Source organism: Dermacentor albipictus, chromosome 3 (assembly GCF_038994185.2).
Source record: "Dermacentor albipictus isolate Rhodes 1998 colony chromosome 3, USDA_Dalb.pri_finalv2, whole genome shotgun sequence".
In the NCBI taxonomy this organism is placed as follows: Eukaryota; Metazoa; Arthropoda; class Arachnida; order Ixodida; family Ixodidae; genus Dermacentor; species Dermacentor albipictus.
Window position 1 is genome coordinate 149,957,489 of NC_091823.1, and position 16,225 is coordinate 149,973,713.

General features: G+C 42.5%; 1 protein-coding gene across 1 annotated transcript in view; it reads right to left on the bottom strand.

Annotated features, from left to right (window-relative positions):
• Nucleotides 1-8,920, bottom strand: part of LOC139057620 (uncharacterized) — a 54,781-nt gene extending 45,861 nt beyond the window's left edge. The window contains exon 1 of the mRNA XM_070536169.1: nucleotides 8,767-8,920. The gene's annotated coding sequence lies outside the window, so the exon portion shown is untranslated. The remainder of the gene's footprint in view (nucleotides 1-8,766) is intronic.
• Between the last annotated feature and the right edge of the window lie 7,305 nt (nucleotides 8,921-16,225).

Here is a 16,225-nt window from a genome sequence, read left to right on the forward strand (position 1 = left end):
CGTCATTTTGATGTCACCAAAAACGTGGCCGCGCCCCGCGGCTGGCGACGTCGGCGCGGAGTAGGCCAATCGCACGCGCCAGTAACCGAACAAACGCGCCGAACAATGATCTCCGATGACATCCCTGTTCACACTTCGAACACTCTAAATTAAATTATGGGGTTTTACGTGCCAAAACCATTTACAGATTATGAGGCAGGCCGTAGTGAAGGACTCCGGAAATTTTGACCACCTGGGGTTCTTTAACGTGCACCTAAATCTAAGTACATGGGTGTTTTCGCATTTTGCCCCCATTGAAATGCGGCCGCCATGGCTGGGATTCGATCCGCGACCTCATGCTCAGCAGCCTAACACCATAGCCACTGGGCAACCACGGTTGAACACTCTGGCCCATGTATTTCTGCAAGATATTGGCGAAAGGTAGACCACCCAGACATTGCATGGGACATATCAGTGCACATGTTTGATGTGAAGTCTGCCAATTCAAGTTCCTGCAGGGTCTTCAACCTTTTTTTCTGGCTGAAGTGCAACACCTGAAAAGCGTATCCGAAGTAGAAAAATACTTTGCACTCCATACCTTCAGTCTGTGGGGCAGTTTGTGTACATAAAAATTTACCATAGCCTTCCAAAACTTGCCTTGGTCTTTCTTCGTTGTGCTATAAGCCTTAACTGCCGAGATTAATCTGTGGCATCTTGTTTATCTATTTATTTATTCAAAAGAACCTTACAGGCCCTATGGCAGGGCATAAAGTAAGGGGGGCATATTAAACAGCAAAGGTGTAAAAAGTGCAAATTTCCAACAAGAACACTGCTATAATAAGATTACCGTGTTACACACTATTGAAGGTACAGGGAACACAAAGCAATATCTGAAGGCACACGAACACTTCTTACTGTTAACAGAGCAAAAGGAATACTGTTTATGAAAATGATATACAACATTGCAAATATGCGCGATAAAATACACTAGACTGGGCACTCGTGAACGGTAATAAATGGGAAAAGTGTGAGTAACTGAGAGTGGAACGTGTCAGGATTAGATATGGAGGCTATGTTATCAGGGAGGTCATTCCAGAGACGAATGGCACAAGGAAGTGCAGATGAATTAAATGCATTTGTTTTACCGTATATGCGCACTACGGTAAAAGCATTGTCTTGATTATATGGCTGGGTCTGGTGCATACAAGACTTGAATAAAGCTGCTCACAGTGTCGATATGGCTAGGTCATTCTCAACTTTTGTTTAGAGCAGTAACTCGGCAAACATTTCTTTGTCCTTGGATAATAAGACGAGTGGACGTGCTTACATACGAAATATAATCTTAAAGGGACACTAAAGTGAAAAATGATTTCTTCTGCATCAGTAAACTACCTTTCTAGAACACCAAAAACACCACTCTTACAATGATAAGACGTTTGGTAAGCCAGAAAAAGCGCAAGAACGAAATACGGGTGGCGACGCCTACTTAAGTTCCCGCACATGGTGGCTGTGACGTCATGGATTTTTATGGCATCTTCTAGTGCCTACTAATTATATATAGCTGTACAGATTGACCACGTTGTGTTCTAAAGGAACCAAATATTAAACATGGCAAATTTCGGGAACCTTTACTCAGCCAACGCGGCCCAAATGCAAAAACATACTTTGGAATCCCTGACGTCATGCTGACGTTCCGGCGCGAAATTCAAATACTGATACTTGGACCTTCATTTTCTCATCTAATAATCAAACTATTTTTTTTTAAATGACTGCCTGCAGGGTTCTGAAACAATCCTTCATCAATCAAAACTGCTCAGTTGCTTGTCTTTCATGAGTTATACTGCATATCTGAGCCCTAAACCTCGTTCTCTTAAGATGTTTAGAAACATCACACTGACCACTTTATTATTGTAATTGTCCTTTACAAGAAATATCCCAGAGTCATTGGTGTATCATTATTTTACCTGTGAATCCGGCTAGCTGCTCCTGATGATTCCTGTTGACATGGCTTCCCAAAGAAATGCTAAGACTGATGCAACTTTCGATCCTACACATAGTCCTGTCTTCTGTACATACAGCTTCTTGTTTGAACAGCAACAAACATGAATTTTAAGTAAACCGCTAGCTGTTAAAAGGACGATTCTGCTGGCAAGGCTGTTCTTGTCCTGAACTCGGCCTCATTGTTCTGTTAATCTAAATTTTCACTTTCCATAAGTATGTTGTGAGGCAGAGAATAAATTTTTCACGTCAACATTCACTGACAGACACATTCCTGGATTCCGGTTTGAAAGGAAGTGAACTAGAGCTGGCGAATTGGAAGGTTCAAAAGGGTTCAAGAAACATATTAAGAGCCGATTTTCAGCAGATGAAAATACTTGGTTCGTCAGGGTACACAGCGGAATCTCAATATTACATATGATCAGATATAATGAATAGGAGTGCTGGAACAGCAATCCATGAGACCAATCATATGCAAATTGAAAAGTGCCAATAGCAAATCCCATAGCATATGCACTCTAGTCCCAATTCTACTCCTTTCGCCAACCATCTTAACTTGCTCTTGCCTAGTATTTGCACAAATTATGGTAGATCCACTTTGCATCTTTTTTCTCAGTATCATTCTGGAACATGCATATAAAAAGCTGGAACTTTCTTAAAATGTTTAAAAGAAACCTGAAACATTTTCTGTTTTCAGACCATAATTAATCGCCTCTACCAGTGAATGTTATTGAAGTGTTATACAGCTTATATATATATATATATATATATATATATATATATATATATATATATATATAGTAATTTATGCACTCTTTCATAAGCTTTATCTTTCACTTTGTCTTTCTATTCATTTTTACTTGCATGGGAGGTCCCACCAACGATTAAACCTTGGGAGTTTCTTCTGTACATGCTCAACTACGTAATATTTTTATTATATGCAATATATATCAATATGAATAGAAATTTGAATGAAATATTCAATACATCCCAAATAATGAGCACCCATTTTTCCAATTGTGATGCAAAATGATTTTCACTTCCAAGCATTCATAACGTTAGCAAGTTTCTTTCATTACATCGCATGTTATGAAGCATTATTTAATAAAGCCCAAATCGAGCATTAAGAACAATTAAGCATTTGTTTGCATACACAGTGCTCTTCAGAGTGAAAGTTATCGCTGTAAATCTGGTCAGGTCTAGCTCTCCGAGTGGCATAGACTGTCCCTCTGGGCAAAATCTCTCAAGTTTTATGGCCGCAGTGATGAAAACTATCACACTTTCCCTCCAATATTATGCTTGATTGCTCACAGTTCACATTTTTTCAGTATTTCAAAACTATAACAAATATATTTGCATATATAAATAGTGATTACTCAATTGATTATTCGAAAGTTTCCAATATTCGCACACCCCAATAATGAAGTGAATGTAAAATGATTGTCACCAATATGAATGAGAGTCAAATATATGTCTTTAACAAATGTAATACATAATGAAGTTATTTTCATGCTGGCTGCAACATCGTCATCATGTCGTTCAACTGCACACAAAGTGAAGCAGTGAAGGAATACTTTCGCAGTGTGAGGCAGTGATGTTAAAAAGGGAACACTGAATTACTCTGAAATCTTAGGTTACGGAAAAACCTTGCAATGTTTGTTTTATGAGAAGCACAGTTTACAAGAGGTCAACCATTTTAGAGAGAAGCATCAGCACTATTCTAAACATTATGAACGCCACGCACAACCAGGCATCTTTTTTTCCCTAAATTTGGTGGCCCAGAAATTTTTAGAACGAACACTAAAGAGAAAAAAAAATTACCGACGATTACGTTACTTCCTAATGTGAAATTTGAGCGCAGCAAATAAGCTGTTTCACCTTTTCGATAGATTGAGGCAAAGAAATCGAGCAACACATGTATGCGCTATCACAGAATTTTTTTTTTATTTTTCACACGTATTCCTTTAACAAAGACTCCACTAACAGTTCTTGACAGTCATGAAGGAAGCTTTGTGGTCGGAGAAATAGACTGATATATGTTCGACTTGGTACACCAATGCTTGATTCTCAAAGACGAGATCTATACAAGTGCCTCGCGAGGTTGTCTCTGCGACGGCGATGAGCTTCTGCTTCAGCCTCGCTTACTGCTGGTTGCTCTCGACGGCGGCGCGAACGGCAGGGTCTTCTCGGCAGCGGCGATGAGCTTCTGCTTCAGCCTCGCTTACTGCTGGTTGCTCTCGACGGCGGCGATGAGCCTCCGCTACGGCGGCGCGAACTGCAGGGTCTTCTCGGCGGCGGCGATGAGCTTCTGCTTCAGCCTCGCTTACTGCTGGTTGCTCTCGACGGCGGCGATGAGCCTCCGCTTCGGCGGCGCGAACGGCAGGGTCTTCTCGGCGGCGGCGCTTAGCCTCTGCTTCGGCGACGCGTACTCCTGGATCATCTCGACGGCGGCGACGGTAAGCTTCTGCTTCGGCGGCACGCACCTCTGGATTCTGACGGCGACGGCGCTGGGCCTCTGCTCTGGCAGCTCGTTTAGCAGCAGCAGCAGCAGCAGCAGCAGCAGACGGAGGACTTCCATCGGTCGTCTCGCTCATGGCTCAGAAAGAACTGGCAGATAATTTCGCAGTGGCGAACGGCAGCGGCAATTTCGGCTCGGGCGGTGCACATATACAGATCCGCCACCACCGATCTGGCTCTCTGATTGCCACCGCACAGGGCGAACAGCAGCGGCAATTTCGGCTCTGGCGGTGCACATATACAGATCCGCCGCCACCGATCTGGCTCTCTGATTGCCACTGCACAGGGGTTGCATTGGAGGAGGAGCGAAGAAAGGAATTAAGTTCGAGCCGGCGCTTTGACAACCGGAGACTCGCAGGAAGAGGGGGTAGGGGGGCGGCGTGTACACCCAGCGGCAAACGATGGGGGCAGAAGCACGCGCAGCAAGCGGACAACACGATAAAGGGAGGAGGGAAGAGATAGCAGCGACTGACTGATGCCGCTGACGCCGATAGTGAGTCAACCCCAGCTGCGGAGTTGGTTTCAGGGACAACACCGCCGATGCCGACACAAACAATATGATACCCTCGCTTCCGCAGCGCTAAGAACCAGGTCTAGCCGTGGGAAGGCGGTCACGTATTCGTCGACGTGCCGGGGCCTACGTGAAATAACCGGCGGGTCGGCAACTGAAGAGCACCCTATACGCCACACAAGAACAGGGGGGGGGGGGACCCTTTCCTCCTCTTTCTGCATGGCGGCGACGGTGTTCTATGCAGTCACGTTATCTTGACTCTCTAGCGGCGTCAGCGGCATCCAGCGGTATCAGTCGGTCGCTGCTAGCGCTGGGGGGATGAAAGGGGGGCGGAGCTGGTTACGAGGCCGACGACAACGCCGACGACGACGCGAAACCCAGGAACGGACGCCAAAGAGCTGCGCCCTAAAACAGGTTCAGCTCTGTTGGTAATTTGGAGCCACTGCTTCTACCATAAGTAGTGGCTTGGTAAGACAGAAAATTTATTATAATAAAAAACTGCTGGCAAAACTCCCTAGAAGTTCCTGCACCATCTAGCTCACCATGACATCACGGAACGTCGGCTAGGGCCTAGTTATTACTTTGGAGGTAAATATTGACTACATAGTATTCTAAAAGAGCAAGACATTGAACTTAGCAAGTGTTGAGGACGTCTGTTGAGCCACAATGGGCCCACATAAAAATATATATATATATATATATATATATATATATATATATTGAAATTGGTGACATGACACTGACATATCAGCACTGGGGTTCTGGCATGAATTCAGAAATGCAGCCTTAATATTGATTTTCTATTCCAAAAGTAAACCTAATGCCACAAAATTAACTGAAATTGAATTCTGAAACAGTATGTCACACGTTCTCAGTTTAAACTGATTGTCTCTCTTTACCTTTAGCACCTCTAACTTTCTTAATCTAAATTCCTCACACATCTATGAGAGGTCTGGGGCCCTGCATGTATATAATTATCCTTGTAATTAACTGTATTGAATAAAGATTTGATTTTATATTATTCTTAAGTGAACCTTTTGGGTGCTCCAGGTAAACACTGAGTAAATCTTGACCACTAGATTTTGCTCCTAGAAAACTCACATTTCTTTTAATCCAGGAAACAATTTAGCTGCGAACAAAATTGCAACTTACCACAATGCCTACCAGATACCTTGAGGGGGCCAGAAAAAAACAAGTGCCAGTGTGTTGCATCTTTGCGTGCAATGACCATGTCAAATGGTGCCATTGAAGTACTTTTGCCCAGCCAGCCAAATATATAAATGGGCACTGAAGCACTTTTTGAAGGTGGTAAGAAAACATTCTCCTTCTGATGGACAATGATGCTATGAAAACACGAGGCAAATATCATTCTACTGCATGCCGCAGAGAACCTCAGATTTCGCATAACGAATATCATTTGGCTCTTTTCTGTGGCTTTCCAAACCCCTGCACTTTTTACTTGTTTAGACAGTGTCACAATGACGTTACCCGAAGCATGACAGCCGACACACGCCAGTCATCGCTGACATGCATTTACAATATGGTCCACCACCAAAGCGTACACCTCAACGTGTAGCTTTCACTTCGTTGGCGCTCTAAGTGCGGGCTGAGGCTCTAAAACACTATAGAGGTGTGCAACGAGTCACCTGCTACAAAGCCAGGTGGCTTCCTGCTTGCCAAAGCGCTGTGTCCGCGTCTTGCCAGTCTTTCGTCCCTTTTCGTGCGCTAAAAAACCTCAGTTAAAAAAATGTGCATCTGCTCTACCCACCTGTTCCTTTTAACAGCGGACTGCACTGTACATTCAACAAGATTTTCTAGGAAGTGTGGAGCTGTGGTTTGTACAATGCATCCCACCCAACCTGCCACTGGTACTTTGTCACCCTGGGGTGCCTGTGTGGGATGTCAGCCTCGAAGAAGTACGAGAAGTACACCGCAGGGACAAAAATGCCCAAGTTCAGAGGAACAAATGAGTTCAGGGGAACGGAGGAAAGTAAATATTGCACTATGAATATCTCAGTACATACTAGGCCCTTTTCAACAATTTCTTCGGGAGTGTATTTTTTGAAAAGCATCACACTCATTCCAACATGTAGCTAGATTTCAGCAGCAACTGTATCAGAGCTCTGTCGAGGTATTTTCACGATGTTGTGCAGCACTTGTTTTTAACTGACAAGGTTACTATGTTGCATACACAGTGTCACCATATACACACGTATGCGTGTCACCTATGTATCACTTTTCATTTCTGCATTTTCGCCTAGTTCAGCTAAGAAATTATGGTAGAAAAGAACAAAATGTGCCAGTTTCATCTCTGGGCAGCTCTGACAGTTTTGTTTAAGGTCTAATTCACAGTGATGTCTTCTTACACACAAGAACTATTATTGCTTTCCTTTTTATAGCTATTTGACTGACATTTGGCTTCAATTTACTTTATCAGCTTACTAACCTTCCTGCATAGTAGTTCCTGTCATTAGTGGCGAGTCCCATTGATAATACAGTTTTCACTTTAAGAATATAAGCAGTTTTGACCTCAACTTTGGAGAGTATGTCCAATGGCATCCCTATTTTAATGTCATGATATGGGTGTTAATCTAATCCAGTACTTCCTGACGTGGAAATGAGACGTGGAATTCGTTGATTCACAAAGCAACTGCTGAGTGCTCTCACACTGGAAGCCCCGGACAGTTTAGGGGAAAAAGTTTGTGCACCTTGGTTCATGCTGCATCAAAGCTGTGGTAAATCAACCAATAATGTGATGCATTTGTGCTTACGGTAAAATCACCATAAAGGAGAAGTTAGGCTGAAAGCTGTTCCAACTTATGCATACAAGTGCATCACACTTCAGGCAAACTGTGTTCAAGAATCCACACGTCTGTCCCCGGAGCCCAGTGTACTTGGAGAACAGTGAGCAATGCAACTTCACAGATGTGTATTTGGAACAGACTGGACGCCTCCGCCTAAATTAAGGTGCCCTACGCTGACAGGTGGAGTAATAAAAATGAGTGGTGAAGAAACTGTCATTGACAAGTAAATTACACAACTTTGTCAGTTCTCACTCTGTCCATTTTCGTCAAAGGTTCAAATGAGTGTAATATCTTTCTTGCTGAATTGTCTCATCTACGCGCGTTTAATACAGAGATACAAGCATAAGGCACGGCGAAGAACGTCTCAGCTAGAGAGAACTAGGCGAGTTCGTATGTGTTCACGATATGTGAGCTCGGCAACTAGACGAAGACGATCTTTTTTTACGTCATTGCCTAGTTGTTGCGCTGACAGATAATGAACGTCTCAACGCCAGGTTGCTTCTGCCCGTATTCAAGAACGGAACTTAAGTTTCAGGCGCTTCAAGCTGTGTTTTCAAAACAGCGCTTGCAGCAACTTGGATAACACAGCAGCATTCTTAATAAGGTGCCTGCGGAAAAGAGTTATGCCAATCTGCACGCAACTTCAGAGAAACAGCATCAGCTATTCAACGCATTTCTCACGGCAAGCTCGCTACAGGCAACGCCGGTGCAAAGGCTGCGCCGATGCCACTGACAGGACACGGAAAATAAGGCAAAACAAGAACAACAAATGTTAAGTTCAACCCCGTAGTCACAACTAACGAAACGGGCAGATGTATGCTTCGCACCGTCTCCAACAAAACAGCGAGCGAAGTTCACGTCTCGCTCATGACTGACATGTGGCATCGCGTTGTCCCGAACTTTAGGCAACACTCGCTTCGTCGCTAGTGCTTTCGGAAGAATGGAACGCTAACTCACCTCGCGTAGTAGTGGGGGACAAGTGGCCGATTGCATCTCCATCCTCTTCCTCTTTGAATACGCCTTGTACGAAACAAACAGGCTCGCAGGACGGAGGCGGAAACCCAAGCGAGCAGTAACAAAGTGTGCAGCAACACAGTACGTTAACAATACCTCACAGCACTTACCTGGGAGAAATGCCCCTTGGCGCCTCAAGAAAAATTGGTAAATAGCAATACCCGCGAAACAAAAAGTTTCGGTTCTGGTTTTACACTTTGAGAACCTGAAGATGAATAACAAATTATTTCTGCAATTATTTCACAATATATTGCTACACATATTCTAGGACATACTTATATAACAATTATAGTTTTTGCTTCATTACAGAGTCTCATGTGCTGCCGCGTTAGTTGGCTACTGTTGGCTACTAGAATTGCGGATTGCATGACGTCACGCCTAGTTATCGTCTGCTACACTTGCGGTGGCATGTCTGCATGGTATAGCTTAACTGGTTCTTTTGCAATGAAATTCAGCGCAGATGTGGCATTTCGCTGCGTGCTCATTTCGATAGCAAGTTTGTGTGCATGAGTTTCATTTTTCAATGCTTAAAGTATAGTGCCTAGAAAGTCAGAGGGACCTGGCCCGCCTCCATTTTTTAAGGAGACGCTCGGCCTCACTCGGCATGTCAACTGTAGCACTGCGGTACCCATTTGGCAAGCGCTGGAGGCACCATTATGACAAGTAGTGCCTAGTTCGGAGCAATATACCTTTCCAATTTTTTATTAATGATTTAATCGCGAATAATCGGTTGATGTAGCATTAGCAAATACAGTAAAGCAGGTATTGAGGTATTGTCGCATTGCTGCATGCATCTCTACGAGGTGGCTGTACATTGTAATCACCACCCTTGTTCGACTAAAATACTTGGCACAGCATACTCTTTCGTGAGCCACCTGAGCGTGAAGCTACCTGGTCGTGAATCAGTGCAGGTTCACCTTTGTTTCTTTGTTTTTACCGCGTCGTTTTCATTTGTTTATTTGTGCATTGTGAGTGCTGTATCATACCGAATACGCATGCATTTTGTACACTTTTGTATATAAGTAGTTTCGAAAGCACGACATATATTGATGTAGTGCCCGAGCTTGTGACTGAATCAAGACAATAATGCTCTGTGTTGCAGCTAGACTTATTTACTTTGAGCTCACATATTTTTAACTCTTGATTTTATTTATTTATTTATTTATTTATTTATTTATTTATTTATTTATTTCAACATACTGTCAACCCTTTGACAGGGTTATTACAGGGGTTGGGTACAGAAAGAAACAGTAATAACAGTAATTGTCAGGGTAGGTATGCTAAACAAGCACAAATAAGAATGAAAAATATACATACAACAGTAAGTATGAATACGAGTATTGACAAGCATGCTAATAGAAAAAAATAAAACAGCTAATCATATAGAGAGCACAAATAAATGACATCAGGTTGATGAGTACGTATTAAGCGAGTCATGTAACATCTCAAGGAAATCATCAATTCTTTGCTGTTCGACTATAAGTCGGTCAATGGTATTCCATTCTCGAATGGATCTAGGGAGAAAGGAATAATAGAATGTATTGTTATTGCACGCATATTCTTGTAGTGTGAGATCATGTGTGTGACGTAGTTGCCTTGTTTGTTTAGTTTCAACGTATGTTGTGTGGTCTATCTTAAAATAGTTGTGCAGTAGCATATATAAGAACTTCAGGCGGTGGATTTTAGCGCGACTTTGGAGTGAGGGCAAACCTGCGCTGCGTAGCAATCCTGTCGGGGAATCAAGGCGTCGATAGCGGTTAAAAATAAATCTAATCGCTTTGCGCTGCACATTTTCAAGCATGCCGATACCGCTATACTTGTGAAAGGGAACCAGATTATATTCGCGTATTCTAGAATCGGTCGGATGAGTGTGGTGTACGCTAAAAGCTTAGTGTCACGGTCAGAGTGCCGCAGCGTCCGCTTAAGGAAAAACAATTTTTTCATTGCTTTCGCGGTTATAGCTTCCGTGTGAGCTGCCCAGCTGAGATCAGAAGTTATTATTACACCAAGATATTTGTACTGGGTTACATTTCGGAGTGCGACGTTATTAAAACCATAACAGAATGCTAGGCTTGTTTTCTTTTTTGTTATTGTCATTGCAACTGTTTTGCCTGTGTTAATCACCATTTGCCAGTTAGAGCACCAACTTACTACTTCATTCAGGGCATTGTTCAGCTCATTTTGGTCACTGTAGCTTTTGACCTCTTTATAAAGTACGCAGTCGTCTGCGAATAGCCTAATATTTGCGTTAATGTTGATTGCCAGGTAATTTATAAACAGCAAAAATAATATTGGTGCCCTGGGGCACACCGGATGTGACATTTAATGTGTCAGAAACGTGCTCATTGCATTGCACAAATTGTTGACGGCCGGACAGATAGTTTGACAACCATCGAGTCATTGGCCCATCCCCAAGTTTGCGGACCAGCTGGATAACTAGCTTTTCACGGGAAACCCGATCAAACGCCTTTGAGAAATCCATAAAAATTATGTCAATTTGGGTGTTCGTTAATGCCTTGGGCCAAGTCGTGCATTATCTCGACGAGTTGAGTAACGGTCGATAGGCCTCTCCAGAATCCGTGCTGGTTGGGGTGTAGCAGATCATTGTCTTCGACAAGATTTGTGATGAATTTGAGGATAATATGCTCGAGTATTTTACAGCTGGTACACGTCAAGGAAATGGGCCTGTAGTTTGATGGGATCGTCTTGTCACCGGATTTATGCACTGGGATTATTTTTGCGACTTTCCATTCAGAAGGAATCTGTGAATCCTGGATAGATTTTGTGAATATTAAGCGTAGATACTTACTAACTGGTTCTGCATACTGTTTGAGAAAAGCGTTTGGTATCCCGTCTGGGCCACAGCTCTTTTTGTCATCAAGGTTTAATAGCAGACACAGTATACCACTTTCGGTTATTTCTGGGGTTTCTAGTAATTTATTTTTGGTAGATGTGATAGTCTGGGATTGTTGCACTAGTCTATTATCGATTGTAAAAATCGACTGGAAGTAGCGATTGAATTGATCCGCCTTATCTTTTGTTTCTATTGAAGAAGAAGCCTTGCTATCGCTATGTTTACCATTGACGAAACGCCAAAATTTTGCTGGTGACGTTTTCATGAACTTGGATAGAGTGGCACCATAGTAGTGCATTTTGGAAACGCGTATCTTGCTTTTCAATGTTTTAGATAGCGCGGAAATCTGAGCGGTGATATTAGCGGCTAAACCAGACCTTCTACCTTTCCTCAGCCTACTAATTTTACGTTTTATATGAATTATTTCGCGAGTGATCCATGGATTACATTTCCTTGTAAGTTTGCGCTCTAGTGGGACGAAATTTTCAATACAATGCATGACGTGTGCTTTGAACTGCAACCATACATGATCTATCGACGAGTCTTTATCCGAGCAAAGATCTGAAAAGTCGAGAAATTCGTAAGTGATATATGCGATTATTGCATCGTTGTCTGCTCTGTTGAATGCAAGAACGTGCTTTATAGGGCCGTGGTGTCGTGCAAGACCAGGTAGAGGCAGTGTGCATAGGACTAATTTATGGTCGGATATGCCGTCTAAAATTTCGCTGGATGTCTGGTCGTTCAGGAAATGGTCACTAACAAGAACAACGTCTAGAATAGAACTGAAGTTGCCCTGGATACGTGTGGGGACGCGTACGAGTTGCTTGAGGTTAAAGTTGAACAATATATCCAATATGGCGTCACTCGCAGCACCTCGCACTTTTTTGGACGACCATTCCGTTTCAGGCAAGTTAAAATCACCAGCCATGATTATTTTTCCGTTCGTCATGTGATCATGCATATAATCCAGAAGATGTTCTAGGTAACTTATCTCAGCGTTAGGTGGTCTGTAGATAGCGCCTACGAATATGCAGCCTTTCTGCAGCTGTACTTTGCACCACACCGCCTCAATTTCTGGCTTATCTGGTAAAACGGTGTACCCTAGTTCTTTCTTGAAGAAAAATGCGACCCCCCCCCCTCTAATGCCCCTATCTCTGCGCACAATCACATATCCCGGTGGCAAGACTTCGTGGTCTAAGATATCCGAGTGAAGCCATGTTTCTGTGACAGCAATAATGTCAGGTTTAATTTCTAAAACAAGAGCTTCGAATTGGTCTATTTTATTTGCAAGATTTCGTGCGTTCACGTTCAACAGGGTTACTTCTGTGGACTTCGAGTGACTCTCTTTTGTAAGGCGTCCTTTTCTTCGTTTTTTTGGACTGCAACTAAATCTTCATGGTCACTATCCCAAGCAAAAAGTTGACCATTTATAGGCACTTTATCGTAGACTAGCGACACCCTTTCCTGCTTACCCCGGTGTTCTTTCGTTCGATCCCACAGCTTCTTTCTTATTTCTCGAATACTACGAGAAAAATCTTCACTGATATAGAAACCTGAGCCCCTGAGCTTCGTGCAGTGCTTGAGGATTGAAACTTTGTCTCGGCAGTCGAGTAGTTTAAGGATTACAGGTCTTGGCCTAGAAGTATCAGTTTGCTTCTTTTTGCCTAGGCGGTGGATTCTTTCGATTCCCTTGGTTTTTATCTGTAGTATACCGTCTAAAATCTTCTTTTCGACCAATTCAAGAAGCATGTCTGTTGACTCATTTTGTTGTTCTTCAACACCGTATATGACAAGGTTGGACCGACGGCTCCGGTTTTCGAGATCCTCGACTTTCTTTTCCATAGCCATTAGGTTTTTTTCTAAGGTAGATACTCGTTTATTGTTCTCCGAGATCTGTTTTTCAATGCCAGCTATCTTTTCAAGTTTCTTGTCAATTGCATTAAGTCTAGTGTTTGTTATAGATATTTCTTTCTTAATTTCTTGAATATCCCCTGCAATTAGCTTTAGCTGTTCTGCTATGCCATCTAGTGTAGGGCCAGGGTTCAACTCAACATCTCCACCCAAAAGTAACAACATGCGCAAGAAACAAACAGTTTGCAAAAGGATTCGTGAAGCGACCATATATATATATATATATATATATATATATATATATATATATATATATATATATATATATATATATATATATATATATATATATATATATATATATATATATGAAAAAAGAGTTTCCAAAACGCTGATGTTTTTTCCGAAGGGCGTGATTGAATCAGCACATTAATTAAATGCCCGAAATACTATCTGAATAAAAATTTAGCAGCCGTTCGGATATCTGTGAAGGTGGATGAGCAGCGAAGCTGCAGCGTAGCACCTCACACAGTGTTAGACAAAGGTAAATGTATTTATTTTCATAATCTGGTGATGGCAGTAATGATCGACAGTTCAGTGATTACTGTGATATACACTGATTGATTTGATTACAGCCTTAGACAGAATCTTGGACAAAGTTAAGTCTATATAGTAGTTTAGTGGCTTGGATTGGTGTGGAACGACCTTCACAGAAACCTTTCTAACACAAACTGAGTGAACCACTTCTTGTCAGGTTTTGAAATGTCCACATTGAAGTCTCTGACGACTATAACAGGGGTAGTGTCATCACGGATAACCCCTGCAAAGTGCGTTGTCATGAACGTCTCAATATCACACATGGGTGCACAGTGGATATCACAATTCCGTCTTTCATTTGTACGGCACAGATATCCATCCCCACAGTCACTGGCATTGCATGTCCTCTTGAGAGTCAAAATGACAAAAGTACATACATTTTGTAGCCACGAATCTTACGGGGCTATGAGCTATTGAATTTTTTGCTTGCTTACAAGTACCCACCGTGGTTGCTAAGCGATGGCTATGGTGTTGGGCTGCTGAGCACGAGGTCGCGGGACCGAATCCCGGCCACGGCGGCCGCATTTCGGTGGGGGCGAAATGCGAAAACACCCGTGTACTCAGATTTATGTGCACGTTAAAGAAACCCAGGTAGTCCAAATTTCCGGGGTCCTCCACTACGGCGTTCCTCATAATCACAAAGTGGTTTTGGCACGTTAAACCCCACAATTTTATTTATTTGCTTGCAGGAGCATGAGCCATGGCTTCAGGGGGTATGACTGATTGGTGATGACCATTTTAGATATGCTGTTGAATGTTGAAGATATATGTTGAATGTGTGATTAGAAAGAGCTTTCCTTTGCTGAGTGCTTGTAGCTTCTGCCTTACGGGGCTATGAGCCATTTCATTTTTTCCTTGCTTACGGGGGTATGAGTCATTGATGATAATAGTATTTGTTGGCGCACACGAAAAATACATGCAATCCTAGCCTTATAGAGCTTCGCTGTAACATATTTACTTGCGAAACACCCGTATAATCCATTGTTTATTGATTGAGAAAGCTGGCTTCATTACACTGCTTGAAGTTGGCTTCTTCAGCGCCAATAAAGTAAACAAAAAGTGAACGTCCCAAACACAACTTCTGTGACCTGTGAAAGTTATGATGAAACCGACTGTCGAGTAGAATCACGGTTAGTCATGTAGGAAGGCCCTAAGGCAAACATCAAACCCAACATCACTGGCAGTGCCATTCCACACTTCACAGCGTGTATGTTTCTTTATTTTTATACTTTGTTCCTAATATCAATGTTGCTTTCGGCTCGAAGTTTAGTTTTCAGAGCCTGAATAATAATTCTTACCGCTTGCCCTTTTTTGGCAGTTTCTTTGCGGGAAGCTCCCGTCATATGTTCCAACCAACGACGGCGCCACTTTTCTTGTTACCAATATTAATGGTGTATTCGGGTGGTCGATTCAGTTCTCCGGGTCTGATTGCAAGGCGCCCCACATCCGAGCCAACGAAAGCACGTGCTATCCGAATAGCCGGTCACATTCTGGAGTAGCGAGACGGTTGTCTTTTGAAAGATATATGAGACGGCTATCCTTTCATCCACACCCATTTCCCTTTCTTCATTCCTTTTTTAGATTTCAGTTTCAACCACACCAGCTAATTTCATTTATGATGCCCTTGGCTTCATTGTCTGTTGGCTTTTTATTGTTGTTATGAACGATTCGAGCCCCTCATTTCCCTTCTTAATTTTTATGCGTATATATATATATATATATATATATATATATATATATATATATATATATATATATATATATATATATATATATATATATATATATATATATATAACGCTCGGCCACATTCTGCCAGACCGATGGCCGAAACAATAAAGGAGTTGGGATTCGAGTTGCTGGAACACCCGCCACATAGTCCAGACCTGGCTCCAAGCGATGTTTATATGTTTGGACCATTGAAGGAAGCGCTCAGGAGAAGATTTGCAACCGATATAGAAGTCATTGATGCGGTGCAAAATTGGTCGCAGGTGCGACCCAAAACTTTTTTCTGACAGAATAAAAAAGCTTGTGAGACGTTGGGCAAGGTGCGTTGAAGTGCAGGTAGGTTTTTTAGAAAAACAATGGATTTTCCACTTT